The 16,626-nt window shown below is 37.8% G+C and overlaps 1 non-coding gene and 1 pseudogene across 1 annotated transcript; one reads left to right on the top strand and one right to left on the bottom strand.

Moving 5' to 3' along the window:
- Positions 1–409: 409 nt before the first annotated feature.
- LOC145775470 (ceramide transfer protein pseudogene) lies at positions 410–3,208 on the bottom strand (annotated as a pseudogene).
- Positions 3,209–15,918: 12,710 nt separating this feature from the next.
- LOC145776474 (U6 spliceosomal RNA) lies at positions 15,919–16,025 on the top strand. Its single transcript, XR_014290262.1, has one exon. It is a non-coding gene; the product is annotated as a U6 spliceosomal RNA (small nuclear RNA).
- The last annotated feature ends 601 nt before the right edge of the window (positions 16,026–16,626 follow it).

The following is a 16,626-nucleotide window of genomic DNA, read 5'->3' as shown; positions in this document are numbered from 1 at the left end:
TGTTGGGTTTTTGTGTAGTTATTGAGTTTTGGTGTAGCTGAGTTTTTGGTGTTCTCTAATTTTAGCCGCAGTTTTTGCCCGTTCGTGTGTAAGAGCTACCTTTAATAAGTTAATAGCTGTTTATCTAATAAATTTCACACAAATATTACCCCAAAAGTGTTTCCAGAAAGCGCTATAATCCATTAGGCCTTTGTGAGTGTAAATTTGCAAAAAATTTCCAGGTGAGCATGCCCCGGACCCCCCTAGAATGCGCGTGCCTTCGGCACGCTCTAACCCCCCACCACTTTTATTGCTTCCCTTGCTCAACCCACCAGGATACGCCGCTGCACATCAGGTAGCGATGGCTTAATCAAACCCTTTGTCGTTCTCATCATTTCATCAAATATTTATCACAAATGAATATCACAAATGAATATACAGTAATTTATTGCATCGGCAGGTCAAAGTACAGAAAACTGTTTCACATTTTGATTCTATACCTCAATAAATGATCACCCTGCTCTGAAAATGAAGTAAATGGCAAGGCAAAAACAGGCTACATCAACATCTTACATCTAATTTCAGCAGCACCCTAGTTGATGGAATACTTCACTCTAGAAATAACACTTCTACAGCTGACAGAAAGTTTAATTTGTGATCCTTTTGACATTGCCTTCGTCGGTGATTCAAAGCGTCTACAAATAGCCTATGCGAAGTGGCTAGGATTGCACTTCAAGATAAGCCTTGGCAATTTAAGTATAACCTTCACTCAGCCAATTTTAAGCAAATAAACGTACAATAGCCTACTTTGTTTTCATTTTGCTTTACCGTCTGTAACCTTAAGGACTCGTTTGAGGAAAACCTACAAAGCAGCAGTTTCTGTAAATAATTATAACCCTTACCTACTTTTGGCACAAAGTAAAATAACAGTGATGGAAACAACAAGCACAAACTAAAAAATAAAATAAGGGATCAAAAATACTGGCGATACGATGCGGAAAGTTCTGGCATTGCTGTATTTTCACCGCTTGTAAGGTTTCATATCAGGTTTAACCCATGCATAACCAGTATTTTAACAGACTTATAACTCAGTATTATAACTCAGAAAGTAACCTAATAAACTCGACAGCTTGAACTTTAAATAACTCATAAACTAAAACAAAATGCTAAATTAAAAGATCGAGTTTGAGTTGCAATATCTTTACAAGTTTAAGTTTTTCGAGTTTGATTTTGCAAATTCTAGTTCAGTGACTCTCATCGACTTTAACTTTTGTTCAATAAAACATTGAGTTTTCGGAATCAGCATTAAAAGTACAGTATTTAGGTTCGACAAAAAGGGTGAGTTCTAGCTTGCAATACAAATCTAGAGAATGTGCAGTGACATATTATCGTAATAAAGAAAGTTCATCAAAGTAGCTCTGAAACTTTCATACAATGTAATTATGTAACCACATCGGCGAAAAACGAATAGTTTTGTTAGAAATATTACAATGTTTGCCAATAAGTTGAAACCATATATGAACCACTCCCGTATGAATTGAACTGCAATTGTTTCAGTACACATGCTTTTCTTGGTTATAATTAGAACCAAATTTCGCTATTTTCACGTTTCTTTTGCACAAAAGTTACAAAGTTTTTCAAAAATCTGGGATATTCTCTTTTTCCAATTGCCCGAAGGATAGAAGCAGGGGCCCAACCACCAGGATTTACGTTGGCAATATATACAATATCGCACTTCAGACAGTCTCGCGTTATAGGTCCCCCATCTGGAGGTGGCGTGACAAACGTTTGACAAACAAGTGAAACTTCGACAATGGCCCGAATTCGTTCCGGGGGAAGTGGGGCATTCGAGTGATCTACAGAAAAATTACACACCACCCATGTGTCGTGAGGTTGTTTGTCATCATTATTACGCGGAGTCACTTTCAAGTTAGCAGACATATACAAGCAATCACGCTGTACAATTGGCCACACTTGCTTGTGAACTTGGTGAACTACTGCTGTAGACTCGTCCATCATCTCAACCGCTCGTAACTCTTCTATTGTGAAGTCCCAACTCATTCTTTCGTTTGTTTCCCAGAAGTAATGGCAGAGCTCTCGGGCTGTAACGCGATTTGCGCTAAGCAACGCTTTAATGGGGTCGCACACTATTCCATCTCTAACAAGTTCGCGCCGGTACAATCTGGTGTCTCCATCTTGTGTAAGCAGTTCCCAGCTTCCACAGTCTGGAGGAGTGAAGCTTTCATTGAGGTTTTCTTCCATTTTTGCTTCAAGTTCTTCTGAAAATCGGTGAGGAAACTTTCTATCAAAGTTATTATTTGGATCGTGAAACTCATCGTCAGAATCATCATCTTCTAACCAATTTGCTGCACCACCAACTGAGGTGGAAGATGCTGTTGCGGAGACAAAAACCTGAGACTTTTTCTTTTCTTCCATCAAGCTCTTTTCGAGATTTTCACACTTCTTCTGCCACATTTCTTCGCGATCTTGCATTAAGGCAATGCAATCACTTATTGCAGAATGCATTTCTGTAGTGGTAGCTCTGAATGTCATGGCTTCAGCTTTAAAATTAAAATCGTCAAGATCAGAAATTTCATCCACAGCAGGTACGTTTGGATCTACAGATGTGCCGTTATTTCCTTTTAACAGAGCAAAAGCACGTGGTAGGAGAGTGCACGCGTCAAAATACTGCTGCAATGTCTCAATTTGTTTGCTGAGGATTCCCCGAAACGTGTCAATTTCCGAAAGTTTTTCTTCAAGGTCGTAGCTTTGTTGGTGTGATGACCGCGTGCTGATTGACATATCACTTTGCAAGCTGACGTCATCGTTCTCTGACCTATTTGACTTAATTGCATCAATCCATTGTTGCCGTTCCGACGCATCAGTAGTGCGAAGATACCATGTGTTGTCGTTGATGCAGACATCAAAACGACACGGATCGAAATCATGTGACGTCACACATGCCTTAGACAGACTTATTGATCCGCGGCATCCGTATTCCGTTTCGTCACGGTTTCGATAGTAGAAGAGTGTCCTCTCTTTACAGCAAACGTATCGATCTTGCCAGCCGTGATAATAGTTGGTCCATTTGCTAATAATTCCTTCCACGCTAACCTTTTCCTCGTCGCAGTCACTTTCTTTTGAGACTGATATCCTATGATAAGCCTCACTCATTGTTTTAAAAGGTTGTTTTAGTCATTTACCTTGTAGAGTGCATAGGTAATGTAAAATGACCTGGAAGAAACGTAGATTGATTTTGTTGAATGTAAGCATTGGATATATTTTATTTATTCATTCTTTCTCAAATGTATTTAGAAAACAAAAATAATAGATTTACAGCGGTCACATACAACCCACACAACAGAAATAAATTAAAAAACGTAACAAGTATTCCTTATTATGCCGTAGGCTACATGGATATATATTCAATTCATGAGTGGAACAATAGGTATGACAAGTCGATTTAATCAATTCAGCAACCTACATATATTTAAAAAAAAAAAAAACAGTTGTTTCCTGTTATGCTGTACATGAATATATATTCAATCAGTGACGATCGGTGAGGGAAAGCAAGGAAAGCAGTGCTTACCTGAGCGAAAACTATGCAAAATATAATGACTGAATTCTAGGTTTAACTTCTTATTATTTTTATCAAGTCTATTTTAACTTGAAAATTACTGTGTTCGTGACTAGAATTACTCGTAACGCTTGTGAATAGTCTAAGTCCTCATCAAACCGCATTTCTTGCCTATAAATGCCAATTAACGCAAACGCTTTTGTCAGAAACCATCACTGAAGCTCCAGGGAAATCAACTTTCAAAGTTGCTTACCCTACATTGAAAAACGCCTTCGTTTTATCCAATCCTCAATCGTTTTGCAAAACGACACCAGCTGCTTAGCCAATCAGATGTGTTATCTGGTGTTGTGGTTAAAGTTGCTTTCCCAGTGACGTCATGCGTATCTCATAGTGGCTGCTTTTGGTTTCAGGCGAAAGGAATACAGCCTCTACGCATGAGTGATTTTCGGGCTTGTAACTATAGGCTACTGAGTACGCTGAAAATAAAGCTGGTTCTCTTACCAAAAAAAACATAGATTCTACAATAAGACATGCAATTCCAAAGGGTACATTAACCAACCAGTACTGAAACAGCACAAGTGTTTTTTAAATTCATTGGGTCAATAGACTGACATCACAAGTTCAGAGCAAACATACTTGTGTTCTTCAAGAATGGACTAGCTTAATTTATAGGCTAATTATTTGCTCTTTACTAGTGCACCAGTCCAATGCATGTCGTAAATGCTTACAGATGACATTGACAATAAGTTTTTGTGCTCAGTCTAAAAAAGCAGCCAACATTCTAAACTAGTCCCAGTTTGATTGATTGATTGAATCTTTATCCTCGGACTGGGAAAGTCCGAAGATTTTGTTTTGGAAATGCTCTCAGAGCGCACCAAATTGGAAGTGTTTTTCAAAAATTTCTGGGGGAGGCCCCCCAGACCCCCCGCTGGAAGTGTTGCCTTCGGCAACACGCCTTCGGGCTTCGCCCGACGGTTACGCCCCTCGTGCCTACTACCTTGCTGCAGCATATTTCCAAGTTGCTTTCCCAATGGTTTAAGCCACCGAACGTCACTGTAATTCAATTCATGAGTGGAATAATATACGACAAGCAGGTTTAATAAATTCAGTTAGCTCTTAGGAAGAGATGATGAGTCAGATGTCGATATCAGGTATCGTAAGTTAATGATGTTTTTTTCTAGGTTGTAAAGATTGAAACTTGTTTTTGCAGTGTGGGCACAGTGTATCACTTTCACACACTTGCAGCAATATCAATCAAAGGTGGACAGGGTATTTGAGGGATTACAACATCTCTTTAAAAAGAGTGTATCGTCCCGACAGTATACTGCCCAAACGGTATAGTATACTGTTCAGACAGTATACATTTGAAACTCTAAAAAGTTTCTTCTATCTACAAAGTTAAACAATTAAGATTAGAAACAGAAAACAATGCAATGACTTTCGAAGAGCCAACACAAAGTACGGAAACGCAAACTATTCTTATTCTGACTCAAAACAATAAACACCACAAAGTTGACAAAAACTGCTCGTTCGGCAACTGCTAAAAAGACTACGGTACTGCAGTCAAAAACTTTATTAAAATTTTACGTTTTTGCAACCTAAAAGAGCACTAATCTAGCTATGGCTCGTGCTTTGAAAGGTCAACCATGCTTTCTATAGTTTAGTTGTATCTTGTATGTCTGTCATATACGCTACATCCGGTCATCGCTTGGGCTTGACTTTAATAATTCAAAATATGGCTTGTCGAGCTGTTCGAAACGTTTTTTTTTTTCAATCGAAACGAATCATGAAGAGAATAAATTAAAATGTCATCAAGACAAAATTTATGTTAGCCTACCGCAAAACAAAAATATTCGTATGCTCAACTGCTCAACACTCGTAAGTTAAAATTATTGGCAAAAGATTTCGTTTCGTTTTGAGTGGAAGGGTACACAAATTTGTTGAACAAAAAAGAAAACAGGTGAAAATGAACAGTGAGGAAAAATGGTAAAATTATACGCTTTTTCTCACTTTTTTTTTTGGGGGGGGGAGGGCGAAATGTTAACGCCACCAAGTGTCTCATCCCTGGATCCGCATATGAGCTCACAACAAAATGAAACTGAGCATTTTTTTTAAACGAAACCAAGGCATAGAGTTTTGCGTCGAAACAAAACATCGACATTGTAACGTACATGTAACGTTCCAGCAATGTAATAAATCTAACGTTGTCAAGTCAGAATAATGCCAAGTGCTTAAAATATAGTGTGATAGCTGACAATTTGTTGACAAGAATATTCTAATGCTGTGTTAAGTTTCTTCAGCGATCTGTTCAAACTACAGTAAATGAAAAAGCCACCCAGAGCTTAGGATACTTGTTTATGACTTGAATTTCTCGTACACTGCAAGCTCCGTGTATGACTATGCTAGTAGCAGCACTATAATACTAAATAACAGTGTATACATACCAAATTCATGAAACTGTAAACTACTGCAAAGTTTTGTAACGCGGAAATAGTGATACAAAATCGGATCAAACGCTACGTTTGACAATCATTCCAGTAAGCGGACTTTATCTGAAACTAATCCCTTTCTTGAAAATATTTGCTATCACCGAGCTATTTAAGATAACAGGGCTTTCTTTAGAACAAAGTACAGTCGCATGTGCTTAGGTTATTCTATAGTTAAAACATACGCCAATTTTTTCTTTCTCTGTATAGTTACCACCATCCATCCGTAGCCTACCAGCCGTTCAGTTTTTGCCTACACCTAATCTCTTTCAATACAATTCTTACTTGCGCAGACTACAAATCAAATGGCGAATTACAAGCTGACTTTCGGCCTTAGGAAAGATCAAATATCAAATGCAACAATATCTTGTTTTTCTTTCCTTCCTCATGTCTAAATCCGAATGTCTAATATGACATTTACATTTTGCCGCCAACCAATATAACGCAATGCAATGGTTCTTCTGCGTACTCTCCCACGAGAACGTAATATGATTTTTAAACAACCCTTTAGCCACAATTAGTCTATCAAAATCAAAGCATTAACACCGCTCACCAAGCTAGAACCTTTACGTTTCTACTGTTTTTGTTTATGGCTCAGAGTGTAGGGCTGTTCTGCAGAGCCATACACAAAGACAAAACGACAACTTCCTCCTTTTGTGAGGGCAGACTAAAGTCCACGGAAAGTCGTAAACCGTGTTTTTACTGTTTACTGATAAATGTAAATAAATAGCGGATCTATTAAAATATCACGTGCCAGCCCTCCACACCCCACAAAAAAGAGAAAAAACACGCAACTTTTCACCGTTTTTCAAAAATTCTAGGTAGGTCTGGAGCCATGGTCTGCAAAGAATTACCTATCAGGACTGGTCAAAACAAACGTTTTGGGATAAATGAAATTATTAACAAAGAAAAGGAAAACCATATTACTGTTACAGTAATGTGTCCAGTGCGCAAGGAGGGTGGGTTTTGAAGATCAACCATTGAGCTTTATATATTTTTAATTGCTTATCATGGTTTTCTGTAATGCGTTATCCTTTTTTTTTAAGTACAGTAACGCAGCTTTCCCAGACAGCAAACCTGTCGTTTTTTACATTGATTTAACGTAGACGTACGTTGAATCAATGTAAAAAACGACAAGTTTGCTGTCTGGGTTATTGGTGTTTTTTGTTTACAATAAATCGAGTTTAGTGAAAACGTATTTTTGTTGTGATAGAGCAATCATAGCCACGAAATTGTCTGTGACGAAACAAAAAAGTTTAAAAATTTAGTAGCTGGTATTAAAATTTTCTTAATTTATTTTTTTTAATGATGATGATGAAGCCTATGCATGGTATGCTTTTGTTGTTTATAAACCTAGCAGGGTTGCTTGAAGCAAAACTGGGCCATTGTGGAATCAAGCTAACCACTTGCTTGAATAAACTGTCTGTTTTTGCTGGTGGCTAACCCGATTTTTAGTAAGTCCGTTGAAACGGCTCGCTGACATTAGCAACTTTAGCGTTAACGTTTTTAAAACAAAAGTTTGTTTCATTTTGACGGATAATTCTTTTGTCGTTTTGAGATCTTAGCAATTTAGTTCCATTATGCGCTTGAAACAAATATGAAATGTTAATGCATGAGAATCATACAATGTAGAAAGCGTCACAAAGTAACAATTCTTGGACTTGCGTAAAAAGTGTGTATTTAAGACACACTGACTACCTTCACTTAGGGGTGTTTCAAACAAGACAAAGCGTATTTTAAAATTTTGTTTCGTTTAATCAGGGGGTATCTAGATATTTTTATCATATTTGAACTATTTGTTCTATGGTAACGTAACAGTAAACCACTGCAGCGAGTATTTGAAATACTCTTTTGCTACGAGATGTAATCTTAATTAACATGAAAACCGTCTTCGTATACCACAGGAAAGACTGGCCAAATACCACGGGCAATATTTGTGAACAGTGGATTGCATTTATAATTTACATTGCATTGCCCAACAAATTTACAAGTTTTCAAAGAAAAAAACGTGATGTTGGTAAAGCTTACTCGGCCATCTTGTAGCCCTCATCATTAGCACAATTACAGGCCTACACCACGCCTACTAGAACACAGCCAAATATGTTGCTATTTGGGAAAATTTCTAAGAGTCTTGATTGTTACCATAGCCATAACAAACCTGTCATTTTCCCACTTAAAGAAGTATGTAAAATAACTAATATTTGCATCTAGACATATTTTTGACTTGTTTTGCAGGAGATTAGATATGTAAGTTAGCACAATTTATGCAATAATAATGTAAAATATGTAAGACTTTCCAACCGCATCCTGGCAGTAGTCTCGTCATAGAGTCGTTAGGTTTTTTGTATAGCAGGATCTTTTGCCAAAAACCATATTTTACTTGCACAATTAAACTTGGTGAAAAACAAAACGAACTAACATTTAAATTGGCATGTCGGATGAACAACAGCTTACAACATAAAATCCACAAAAAATCCTTGATATTTTAAATAGAACATGCAAATGCACCAAAAGCGACACACCAAGTGATACTACCTCCAGGGTGCAGTTGGAAAGTCTTACATATTGCATTATCATTGTGTAAACTGTGCTCCACGTACAGGCCTAATCTCAGGTTTTTACATACTTTTGGAAATGGGAAGATGATAGGTTTTTCATGGCTATGATTGTAACAATTTAGACTCTTAGAAATTTTTTCAAATAGCAACATATTTGGCCGTGTTCTAGTAGGTCATGCCTACGCTTTGTGACTTGTCATAGACCTACTGTACTTTCCTTTCTGCCTTGAAGTATAATCTATGTGGGTTACCATAGTTTAACATGGCCTTTTTTCAAACTTTTCAGAAGAAAATTTTCTGCGTACGCTACTGACTGTGTCACAATCGTTTCAACGTACTGTATGGTAGTTGACCTTTTCATGTCACAAAACCACGTCGCCACAACGTACGCTTGAAAGTTATTTTGCTATGACTGGCATTAAAGCTGGAAAAATGCTTCCGAAAAAAGCCAGCTTCTGCAGAGTACAGACGAAGCCTGTTAAATTTTCCATTTATCGAGTTTGTGACGAAACATCAAATCCGGGTGAGCATGATGGGCGTACATTTTCTCATCTTGTGATGATTAGACATAAATCTTTGAAATATGTGCGGTAAGCTCATAGTGAAATATGAATTTTCGCCACTTATTACGTTGTCGGCAGCCGTGGCGAGTGGTTAGCGCGTTGGGCTCGCAGTCGAGAGCCTGCATGTTCGACTCCAGCCACTCGCACTTGCTGTTGTTTCTCTGGGCAAGAAACTTAACGATAATTGCCTCTACCTAGTGATCGATTTCGAGTAATGGGTAGTACCAAATTTAAGTCATAAGTAAAGTAGACAACCGGAAAACAGACATTGCCGTCGGCTGCAGCGTGGGTCAGGTGTATGTCGGAAGGCGTACACCGATGCATAGCGCTCAAGTCCGCTTTCCCGCAATGCAGGATAAAGATAAACAAACAAACAAACAAAGTAAGATAAGATTTGCCTTGAAGAGAAACGAAAACTTCGAAATATTTTGTTTTTGAGGCCATACGACGCCTACCAACTAAACTCATAATTATTCGGGCTTACCAATTTTTAAAATAAAAATATTTCGAAAATTGTTTGAAATAAACAAAATCTCGTTTCGACTAGGGCTGTTAGAAATACAAACCGGGATTTCAAACTTTCAAAACAAAAAAAGAAAACAATGCGTCCAGAAAGGGCATCAAACAGAAACTTCAACAGTTATAGAAACTCGAGTGTATAAGGAAACAAATGGAAAGTCAATCTAATTCGTTGTCCTAATATTAATAACAACATTTATATAGCGCCACATCCACAGTCTAAAGCTAAACTACGCTCCTGGGCGCTGTACATGACAATGGTGATAAACAATACGGTACTTTCAGTCATAATGTTCAGTGAAATAGAACGTTTTCAAGCGAGTTTTGAATTCATGTAAATTCTATGGCGGCAAAGCTGTGAATACGTCCACAACAAAGGTACTGGCAAGTTTTCTTCAACAGCATTAAAAGTTTCCACAACAGCACTTCAGTCCTTTTCACATCGATTTCACTTCTAAAGGTTGTTAGGTTTGCAGAAATAATTGCCCTGACAGCAAATCAATCGTTTCTTACATTAATTCAACGTTTGCAGACGTTGAAATAATGTAAAAAAAAACGGTTGATTTGTTGTCTGAGTGTCTATTGCGTGACAGCATGCGCTGGTTGATCCTTCATGGCAAGCTAAGTACGTTTGAGGCAAAAGTAACAAGATGCGATTATGAACAAGTTATTTTAACAACAATGAACACAAACAGCAAAAGGTGTCCCAGTCACAAATTAATTTTCGTGTTGCTCGAGTGATCACTAAAAGCACAGGCAGACATTGATCGAACTGGTAAAAGGAAATTGCTGACTGGCAAATCAGCCGAACTGCTGATTCTTTGTCTGGTTTTCTGTTCACCATTGTCACGTTGGCTCAACGTTTGATAGCATTAAATAAAGAAAACAGTAACCAATTAAGTGACTACATGTCAGTCGTTGGTAAATCCACAAACATAAGCAAATCCACTGATTTACAGGCCATCATTTCTGACGTCGCAGAACTGCCAACAATCGATATAGCCACTGCATGAAAGGTATCAGAATGCTAGCTTCCAGTCGTTTCGTCCACGATATCTGTACCTGTTCTGTAACTGACTGATCACAGAATATTAATAAATAAGTAGTTTTTTCACTACCGTACTTCTACTAATAGCCACTTTACTCGGCGGGTTCCTAACATTGTGCTTTTCCATTATGGCAGTTGTGGCGACTTTCTCTTTCGTAACAAGATTTGTTTAGAAACGCTTGGTGCTTGCTGAATTAGACTGTTACATTTTCTACTACGTATTGTGACAAACCTAATTACTTCGGTTGAATCAATTTCCGTTAGCCGCGCAAGCACTTCACCAACAGAAGCTAGTTCTTTTGTCTTATCACTACACAAAGAAATACTTCGCCTAGGTTGTGCTTCCATACTTCAAAGTAGCATTTCCACTTACCGATCGATCGCCACGCTGCTTCAGACCTAGTCAAACCGCTCGATAGCCACTTCGCAGGCAGGCCCTTATTGCTTCAACTATTTGCATGTTACAAAACCCACAGAAAGCGACATGAGACAGTTTGTCAAAAATTAAGCAGCAAGCACAACAGGTCACGATAATATTTACACAACTAAGTTTAATTCCTGACAAGCGCAATGTACTTTGACCTTAGACAACATAATACTTATTACTTAGTCAACATTCTCGATTGAAAGTCTATGGTCATTTCGTGCTTCGAAAATTACATGTCTACAATAACTCAATCGGCTGACTTGAAAACGTGGAATTCTCTAATGACTCAACAAAGTTGCAACAACACTTTTGCCTATGTGAAAAGTAGGGAGAAATGGGACATTGATTTTCCAAAACAATAAAAGTCATTTTGCGCTTGGTGTGTTGATCATAGAACGTGTTTTATGGTTTTGAAAGATTGGTCTCAGGGGCGCCGGAACGGTTTTTGACTGGGGGGGGGGGGGGCAGGATTATGAAAAAAGTGCACTTTTGTGGCTGAAAGGCCAATTTTTAAAAATTTTAAGATAAGATATAGGCTAGCGATAATGTTCATCTATCTATCAGCTCATTATCGAGTAATGATACAAGTGTCCGGTATGTACAAAGAAGAACAGTGGCACGGAAGGACATCAAAATCATGCTATGTTATAATGATGTTTCTTACTGTGATACAGAATTTTGTGTCGTGAATAGTATTTTGAGGAAAAATGAAAGATTATAATTAGGCTAAAAGCAAATAACATAAATTGTTACATTGTAAAATGTGCAGTAGCTTACATGACCTCAAAAAGGCACCATTGCTCCCCTTGCCCTACATCCACAGAAAAATTGAGGGCAGGAGAGCATCCCCCCCTGTCCCCCCACTTCCGGCGCCCCTGATTGGTCTGTTACTGATTTGTAAAACTTTTCAAATCATGTTTGAAAATAAACCACCAAAAATGATGCGAGTTTCAAAAAAGTAGGCTTACTTTCATCAGGGTGAAACGGAACACCAGAAAGAGACTTAATTGTAACTTAATTGTAACATAGCCTACCTTTGAGAGAATTGGCCTTGGGATGCAATGGAAAAAGTGAGACAATTTAAATCAGTTTGAAACTTTGAATAAACTTTGCTAATATTCTCATATACATACATATATGTAGGCTAACCATCTATTTTAAATAGAAATTTTATGCGTGTTGATAATACCGGAGTTTGCTTTGTTCGTTTTAAGTATTTTTCAAATTTTCTTTGTTACATCTGCTAGCTGAAGATGCTATTACTATAGCGAAATCGATTCTTAAAAAATTACACTAAGAGGTTAGATTGTTGTGCAAATGCCAGCATTTGATAAATGCAAAATATCAGTAACCTACCTATGTGAATAGGCTACAGCTCAAATAGGCCTACATAGTGATAACTGATAAGGCATGTCAAACAGCAATCAGAAATGCAAGACAATTTAAGATTCTTTTCTTAAAACAACAAGGTTCAATATAAACTGTCAATAAATGTCAACAGTGTTGTACGTTGACGCCGTCAATTTGACGGCGTCATTTGACGACGTCAACTTTTTGTTGACGCTGAGGCTAACGCCGTCAGTTTATTTTTTAGTAAACGGAAGTGATAGCGCCGTCAATTAATTATTTTGCCGATTTTAAGCGTCACGCGCAATGCGTCATTTTTTGTTTTCATGGAAAATCTCGTTTTACAATGAGAGTTTCACAATGTATTCTGGCCAGCGCGACTCATCCGAATTACCGGCTTTCGCTTTGGTTGGAATGGCTATACCTGGAAGCCTGGAATACAAGTGGAAGAAGTTCGCCAAATGGTGATCACTCATATCGTGAGCAGTATCGAGAACGAGGGATCAGAGAGAGAAAGCGAAAAATCAATGAATGTCATCGCGGAGGTTGAAGATACTTTATTTCAAGAGCTCTATGCCCCTGAAAAGAGCGATGTTGCTGCAGTGGACCTCGTTGAAAGATTTATATATGCTAAGTAGGCTGGCGCAAAATCTCCAAAAAAAAATTTTTTTCTTTTAAATTTTTCGTCAGTTTGGAATATTGTTCCTTTTGGTAAATGTATCTCTTACACCAAATTTTACAAAAAAATATTAACGTTTGACCCTGGTTCACCTGGTTTGAATTTTTTCAAAATATCGAATTTTCGCTTATCCCTGAAACTGCTCACTCGCTATCTTCTAATGCACTCTAGCATCTAATGGACACAATAAGAGGCAGTAACACAAACTTGTAGAAAGCAAAGTAGTTTAATTAGCAATTCCATGAACACTGACACATGTATTACTCTCAAAATGTCGAATTCTACCACATTTCAGACATGATTTTCTTTGTGCACTCTTCACGTAGTAAATATCTACTGCTTTCAGTTTCTTGAATCATTTGACGATGTTTATCGATTTTCACAGGCCAACAAAACTTTTTTATATAAAGAAATGTGAGAGTCATTTTAAGGTATTTCGAGCCCCTGATTCTAAAAATGCACTAAGTTTTCTCGAATTGGCTTTAGTTTTTGAGTTACAGCAAAAACATTTTTTTTCGCAATTTTGAGCCCCTATAGATTTAACGTCGTGTCGTTTACTACATAGACAAAACTGGAAGTAATCCCAGGCACATTTCTGAGTTGTATAAACGCTATTTGGAACCAATCACGTTGATTACAACCCAAACAAACAGCTATTTAACGTTTACTGGCCTAGTAACAATCAAAATATGATGCGAAGTAAGCCTGAGGATACAAGATGTAGAATATATAACTTGCGTTTTGCATTAATATATTTGTTGATTTCAACAGTCTCAGACTTACTAAGTAAGCTACTAAGTACAAACAAAATGCATACATTGTTTTGCTTAACAAACTAGACAAATAAACAAAACAAAGCTATCGATGAACAAACGCAACTCTTTATTATGATTGGCCTACTGAGCAACACACATCACGGTACGAAGGCCATTTATATAATTACAGAATACAAAGTTATGTTCTTCAGTAAAGTAGCTGCATTTATCCTTGCTGCGGAAGAACGTAATCTTGGCCTTGGAGTCAAGAATGCCATGTCGATCGAGATGAGGAGCCAAGATTGCAGCTACCACTTTTGATAACTAAATCTTTAACTACTACAGTCAGTAGGTGGTAGAAATGGTTTTGAGACAAAAACTTGACCTTGCTCCAAAACATTACTGAAGGTATTGAGGTTACTCTCAGTCACGCCCGTTTTCCTATTGTTTCAAGCAAATCACCACTTGAAACTATAGAGAGGGCAAACAAAAAACAGAAATAGCAACGTCCATGCAATGACTGCCTTGCACACTCCATGTAAACATGATGTTCCAACTTCCTTCGAACATCCTCACCGTGCAGTAGTATCAATTTTCATGGTGATTCCACGGCTCTCATTATGTCATGGCACTCTGAACTTCTTAGCCTTGAGCCCAGAAACGGGTTTGAGTGCAATGTTTGCATACTTTAGGAGGAACCCAGGACTTATCTTGATCACCCAGCTTCATGTCAAAGTAATAATAATAATGCTTGTTTTTATATAGCGCTGTATCTATCGCAAAATGTGTTGGTCCTATGCGTTGCTTCATGCAGCAAAATATATCTGGGTTGTTTGTACAGCATCCTACTTGTCAAAGGCATATTTTATTAGCCTATATGGCATTTATTTAGCCTATAGACCAGAAAAAAACTTCTTGTAGCAAAGACTTGGCCTTAGCAAAGGCTTGGAATAAAACTTCATTTGTACAAGTATCCATTTCAGTAGGCCTACCTTTTCAATATAAAGCTGCATTCATAAACATATGACTTTCGGGATATTTTTCTTGTGATGTAGGCCTACTGATTCACAACTGTTTTCATTGAGTATTTATGTCTCCCTTACGTTAAACACAGTTCATTTCAACCTTTGCTTGCGTTTTGAACTTTCGTGCAATATGAACCAATTGAACTAGACAAGTGCAATTATGACATCATAATGGTAAACAGGGCTGAAAATAAGTAATTTGCTAATTGAATGCTTTTGAGAAACGATTTCAAAAATATTTTCATTGTCGAATATCTCGAAAACTAGAGGCAATTCGAAAAAACTAAGTGCATTTTCGGAATCAGGGGCCCTGAAATACTCTAAAACGACTTTCATCTTTTATGCCAAATTTTTTTGTTGGTCTACGACAGGGGTCACCAACCTTTTTTGCATGTGGGCCACTTTGGCACTAAGGAGAGCTGTGGCGGGCCGCACTAATAAAATGTTAGGTAGGTTGACTCTTATGCTAGAAAAGAACGCATTTCTTACCCAGATTGCTTTCTTGCCTTCCCGTCCACTTAATCTAAATCTTCAACTACCAGGTGTAAACCTGGATACGACAAACAAAAAAATCAGAATATTCATCGCCAAGCAAGAGTGGAGTTGTCACTTCGCTTCACAAAAGATATTTTGCAATTAGCAATTTCAGTAAACAAGGAAATGTTTGACACATCGCAATATAGGCAACAATAGTGACCTGCAAACATATCAGCGAAAAATAGGCTCCAATAACAGGGAAAAACAAACCAGGCAACCATGAAACAAACGCTTGTGGAAATCACCGAAAAATTGTAATTCTATCGTAATTCTTGAACAGTCTTCCCTCTAAAAAAGCAATGAGCTGGTTTTCATTCTTTTTGTGAGAATCTATAAACCGTCTTTCTTTGATTATTGACAACTGTCACTTGCGGTGCTTATCAGCGTGGCAAGAATTGTTGATTAACAACATTTTGCAGGACTTGCTTTGGCAGTACATATACTAAAATTGGAACGAAAGAGAGAAGATTAGCATGGCCCCTGCGCAAGGATGACACGCAAAATCGTGAAGCGTTCCATGTTTCTTTAAAAAAAAAAACAGTTTGCAGTACTAAGCTAAATATTTTCATAATACAATCAGAAAAAGTCTTTAAATTCATATATAATATTTTGCCAATTTATTATAAATTGAGTTGGCACACCGACCTAATTTTCCAACAAAACTTGCATAAAGAGAACACTGCTCGTGAAACAAAATAACGGTGAAACGCACACTAGTGTTTACATGACATTTGCACACTTAAAATAAGCAACCCTATGCTCACAGACAATTTCGAAATTCGAAAACAGACGTTTTAATCAACCACTGGAACAGTGTGGCTGGACATCGCATTGGAATAACTTCAAGCAACCCCCACGTACAACTATAATCTGATTGGTAGGTCGGTGGACAGGGGCGTTGACAGGGGGTCTAGGTGGTACTTTTGGACCCGGGCCCGGAATATTTAGGGGGCCCGGATTTAAAAGATTCCCCGCGACTTCAAACATTATCAAGATCTTAATATAATCAGATCTAAAGGAATTGCCATCAGAGGTTAAAACAGCCACTTCAGCCGTCAGATGGTAAAGTACCGGGCCCTTTCCGGGTATAGTGATTTCCCTAACCACGATTTTTTTCTCGAAAACA

Source organism: Aplidium turbinatum, chromosome 8 (assembly GCF_918807975.1).
Source record: "Aplidium turbinatum chromosome 8, kaAplTurb1.1, whole genome shotgun sequence".
Taxonomy (NCBI): domain Eukaryota; kingdom Metazoa; phylum Chordata; class Ascidiacea; order Aplousobranchia; family Polyclinidae; genus Aplidium; species Aplidium turbinatum.
The sequence above is the reverse complement of the archived record's forward strand: the minus strand, read 5'-3'. Positions and strand labels throughout refer to the sequence as shown.